Raw genomic sequence first — 5,542 nt, forward strand, 5'->3', positions numbered from 1 at the left:
AATATTGCTGGTAAGTGGGACATTTGTCTTAAAATACTTTAATAACCATGCAATTGTATATATCATTGATTTATATGGATGGATGAGTTCGTTTGGGAAAGAATGTTTGTGGATTCTGGCAGCATGTGGATTAGCCCAGTCGCTCTGTCATTTGGGGATGTAGCTAAATTTAAGTTTACATTTGTGAAATACAATTCCGTTTTGGCTATAGAGTGAAGAGTATGAGGTGATGTAGTTAGTGTAGATGTATTTTGTAGGAAATTAAGTTGCATACAGGCTGTATTAAAGTGAATTGTCATGTTTCACCTAGCAGACACATAGCCATACTGGTATCCTGGGAGCACACGTGTGTGGAGGATAGAGATGTGTGCGTGTTAGGAACATGTAAGTGTTGGTATCATTTCATTCGGACATACTGGTGTATATTTTGGTTTTATGTATATTTTAGCTTTATGTATTTGATGTTAGTGGTATACTAATGATGTTTTTGTATTTGTCTACTCTCAGTATCACCACTACCGTTTTGTATTGCTGAACCTTACTTTCATTTATTTTCTTATACGGCTAGTTGAGCTACAGAGTTGGGATAGGCTTAGCTTGTGTACAGGTTAGTTTATCATATAAGATTTCTATTTGATGTCATTTTATTTTTGTACTTTTCTATACAAATATTTTGTTTTATATATCTATCAGATAAAGAACCCTTACTCTTAATTTGGTTGGACTTTGTGGGTTTTATTCCCCGCCAACAAATTTTGGTACCAGAAGTGGGGTCACATTGTCTGGTAGTTATTTTAAATAATAGCATAGTTTATTGTGGCATTAAACGGTAGTGGTGGTACGAAGCTGCAGTGACAGGTTGGACGGACTGAGCCTGGTGTGGTGCAGACTGAGGAAGTGGCAGTGGTGACCCGTGGACTTCAGGCTAGCTGAGAGGGATTTCAGCACAGAGACTGATCAGCTGAGAGGGATTTCAGCACAGAGACTGCATCGACTGCGACATCATCGGGCCAGCTCGTCACGTCAACCGCTCAAGAACTTTATCCTTTGAAAAAAAACTTAAAGGACGCTGTTTATCATGGAGGGAGAGGTTCCTGCAGCTGAAAACGCAGCTGACAACATTACCATTTTAGAACAAATTGCTGAACTGAATAGGATACAGCAGCAAGCAGCGGCATCTATTGCTGCCTTGAGTCAAGATACACCGAGGTCTTATGTTTATGTACCTAGAGAACGACATACAGTATTACACCTTTTAGTGGGGAATATGACAAAGATGGCCGTTGCAGTTGATGATTTCATTGAAGAGGTTGAGCGTGTATTGTGTGCTAGAAATCAGTCAGCGAATGATAAATATGACTTTGTCATGTCACTTTTGAGAGGGGCTGCTTTAGAAGAAGTGAGATTTCGTAGCGCCATTGGACCTAAGCAAGTCAGTGATTTGTTCAAATATCTCAGATATATCTTTAGAGATAAGAGAGGCACAGCCCAGCTGCTGCATGACTTCTACCATCGCAAGCAGAAAGATTTTGAGGATGTTCTTGAGTATTCGCATGGTTTATGTCAGATATTGAGAACGGTCTTGAAGCAAGATCCAAATGCTTTACCTAATGAGAGACAGGTTCTTAGGGATCAGTTTATCGAAGGCCTTAGAGATCCAGTACTCAAGAGGGAACTGAGGAAGTTTGCTAGAGTGAACCCAGACTCTACTATGATTGAGGTACGAGAAGAAGCATCTTTGTGGTCAATAGAGGAGCTCCCTAGTCACTCAAAGATGTGTAAGACTAAAAGCAAAGGGGATAGTGTGGATACAGAAGCCAAGTGCAATGTAGTCAAGGCCCCTGAACAGCAACCGGTGACTTTAAATGATCTCCTTAGAGTAGTAGCAGAGCAAGGAAAACAGATCGGTGAGTTGACTGCAGCTGTAAAGGATCTGACTATGCAGAAAACAAACTCTAGTGGTCAAACCAGCACCAGACCCCGGGCTCAAATGAGATTTACTGATGATGGCAAGCCAATCTGTCTCAAATGTCAAGGAAAAGGACACATAGCCAGAAACTGCCCAAAGAAATGGGATGCGAACGGTCAGCAAACCAGCAGAGTACAGGGAAACGAGACTCCTCGGTCGCTGTGAGTCAAGCGATCAGGGGGAATACTTTAGACTCAGTCAAAGCTTCACCAACCCATGATCAATTCCTTGCCCGGGCTGTTGGAACATGCCCTGTTGTAGAGATGAAAATTGGCGGTGTCTCCACCCGCTGCTTGTTAGACACTGGCAGCCAAGTAAGCACAGTTACCGAACAGTTTTTCCGCCAGCACTTAAGTGGTGAAGAAGATGATATGCTGTCCACAGCTGGTTGGCTCCGATTAACTGCTGCCAATGGTCTTGAGATTCCGTATCTGGGCTATTTTGAGTTAGAAGTAGAGACCATGGGCCTAAAAATCCCTGACTGTGGTTTTCTAGTTGTTAAAGACCCATCAAGCCTTGAAACATCCGTACCTGGTATTGTTGGAATGAATATCATCAGTCAGTGTCGTCAGCTTGTCCATGCTGAGTTTGAGACTACTTTGAAGGGAAACCTAGAGTCAGACTGGAGAGGTGCATTTCAGCGGGTGCAAAAATGTGCTGTCAGAAGGCAAACAATAGCTCGAATTGCGGGTAAAGAGAAAATACACATCCCCTCTGCATCAGTAGTTACAGTCATGGCAAAAGGAGTACCCCAGAGGTCAGAATGTGAACGACAGATGCTACTAGAGCCGGCGAACATGCCTGTTTCAGGTGGTCTTGTGGTTCTGCCCACCTTAGTTGATGCTAGCAGCAACACAGTTCCCGTGCAAGTAGTGAATCTCACTCAAGAAGATGTATGGCTTAACCCTCGGACGCGTCTTGGTGTCTTGTCTCTTGTAGAGTGCATAAGTGATGAACCACAGGTCAAAGTAAAGTTTCACCGGATCTCAGCAAGTGCTGAGCATGTCTCAGTCGAGCAGAGCAGTCCCATCAGTTCTGGCACACAGGCTATACTGGATAAACTCGACATTGGGGGTAGTGAAGTACAACAAGAAAAGTTACGAGCATTACTGGCCAGATATATTGATGTTTTTGCTAGTGATGAGGATGACTTGGGGTATACTGACAGAGTCAAGCATGAGATTCAGCTAGTAGATGATGTACCAGTGAATTTACCATATCGTCGCATTCCCCCAAATCGGTACACTGAGGTCAAGGAGCATATCTCCAAGTTATTAAAGAAGGGCGTAATTCAAGAGAGCTCTAGCTCATATGCATCTCCGGTGGTAGTTGTGAGGAAATCTGATGGTAGCATACGACTGTGTGTTGATTTCCGTAAACTTAACCAGAAGACGAAGAAAGATGCTTTTCCGTTACCACAGATTGATGAAAGTTTTGATGCTCTGCAAGGTGCTGAGTTTTTCTCATCTATTGACTTAGCAAGTGGTTATCACCAGGTGGCAGTTGAAGAGTCTGACCGATATAAGACTGCATTTACAACCCCTTTTGGGCTCTATGAGTACTTGCGTATGCCCATGGGAGTCTGTAATGGACCTGCGACGTTTCAGAGATTAATGCAATCCACAATGAATGACTTGACCTTCCAAATAATGCTAGTGTATTTAGATGACATCCTACTGTTTTCTAGGAACTTTAGTGATCACTTGGATAGGCTTGATATTGTTTTAAAACGGCTGCAGGACACAGGGCTCAAAGTAAAGATTGAAAAATGTCATTTCCTGCAAAAGAAGGAGAAATTTCTAGGCCATCAGATTTCATCTGAGGGCATTGAAACTGATCCTGACAAAATCGTAGCTGTGAAGCAGTGGCCTGTGCCTACGACATTGAAGGAATTAAGATCTTTCCTAGGCTTCTGTGGTTACTATAGGCGATTTGTTGAACATTTTTCCCGTATAGCAGGCCCACTCCATGACTTGGTTAATCTTTGCCTTAATTCAGGACCCCCATCAAAAGTAAACCAGTTGATGTCTAGTTTGTGGACCTCTGAATGTCAGACCTCTTTTGATGTTTTAAAGCAGCGACTCACTAGTGCACCCATATTAGGATTTGCTGATTTCACACATCCTTTTATTGTTGAGACAGATGCCAGCAACCAGGGTTTAGGCGCGGTTTTATATCAGCAGCAAGGAGGGAAAATAGAGTAATAGCATACGCGAGCCGTAGGTTAAGAAATGCAGAGAGAAACGACAGAAATTACAGCAGTATGAAGTTAGAACTTCTTGCTATGAAATGGGCAGTAACTGACAAATTCAGAGGTTACTTGCTTGGTTCTAAATTCACTGTTTTGACTGACAATAATCCACTTTGCCATCTCGGTACTGCCAGATTAGGAGCGTTAGAACCAGTGGCGTAACGTAGTAACGACGGGCCCAGGTGCAAGATATTATGACGGGCCCCCCTAGTGAACGCTAAAAAAAAAAATCGTAGCGTTCCCTACTTCCACAACCGCGTCTAAAAAAAACGTTAATCAAAGGTGTTTGTTATCGATATAAATAGTAGGGATGGGTATCGTTTGGTTTTTATCCGATACCGGTACATAACCGATACTTTTAAAACGATACCGGTGCCTAAACGGTGCCGGAACCGATACTTTTATAAAAAAATTAAAAAATGTTTACGATTGACGACATTTAAGCTTTATTGCCAAATATATGAACTGTTTAAAGTAGATTATATATATAAATAAATACAAAACACCTTTTAACTTAAAACTTAAATAATATATGAACTGTTAACAAAAGTTTAGACTATACTTAAATAAATACAAAACACACACAGACACTCTGTACACACACTACAACTTCAATTTTTTTTCTTCAAATTGAACAATACATTAACTGTTTAAAGTATATTATAAATATAAATACATACAAAACACTTGGCTTCAAACTTTTTAACTTCAAACTATGAACATTATATTAACTGTAAACAACAGTTTATAGTATACTTAAATAAATATAAATAAATACAAAAAACAGCTTCAAACTTCTTTTGCAAAAATATGAGCATATTTGCCTTTGGAGTCAAAAATGTATTATTTTGTTTGCATTTATTTCATGAAATTTCACCATTTTATGATTTGTTTATACCTATCTTTTCTAGCTTGTTTATAGTTAATCTTGTTACTTGAACACACTGAGTACGAGAAAATGTGTACTGCCCCTTTAAGAGACTACCGTAGGTTAAGTATAGCTGTCATCTCCGTTTATTTTTCAGTCTTCGGTTGCTGAACTGCCGTTGACTCTTTGCCTTCTCTCCACTCTTTTCATGCAATTGTTTTGTTGCATTTGCTGCACGTCGCGATGTTTGAATATTTTGGTGCGAAATACAGCCACACGTTTGACCGTTTACCTTTCGGTATTTTCTCTGTTAAAAGGTTGATGGCTAGTTCTGTTTGTGCTTGCTCTGTGAAATGCTGCATGCTCTTCACTGTCATAAGACTGTTGCTATGAAAACACCAATGAGCGTGAGCGACACAGGACAAAGTTTACATTGGGAGCTGGGGCAGTTTTA

The 5,542-nt window shown here is 40.8% G+C and overlaps 1 long non-coding RNA gene across 1 annotated transcript; it reads left to right on the top strand.

Annotated features, from left to right (window-relative positions):
• The first annotated feature begins 317 nt into the window (after positions 1-317).
• Positions 318-714, top strand: LOC122133150. Its single transcript, XR_006152561.1, has 2 exons — positions 318-384; positions 508-714. It is a non-coding gene; the product is annotated as an uncharacterized LOC122133150 (long non-coding RNA).
• Positions 715-5,542: the final 4,828 nt, after the last annotated feature.

This window comes from Clupea harengus, chromosome 9, assembly GCF_900700415.2.
Source record: "Clupea harengus chromosome 9, Ch_v2.0.2, whole genome shotgun sequence".
Classification (NCBI taxonomy): Eukaryota; Metazoa; Chordata; class Actinopteri; order Clupeiformes; family Clupeidae; genus Clupea; species Clupea harengus.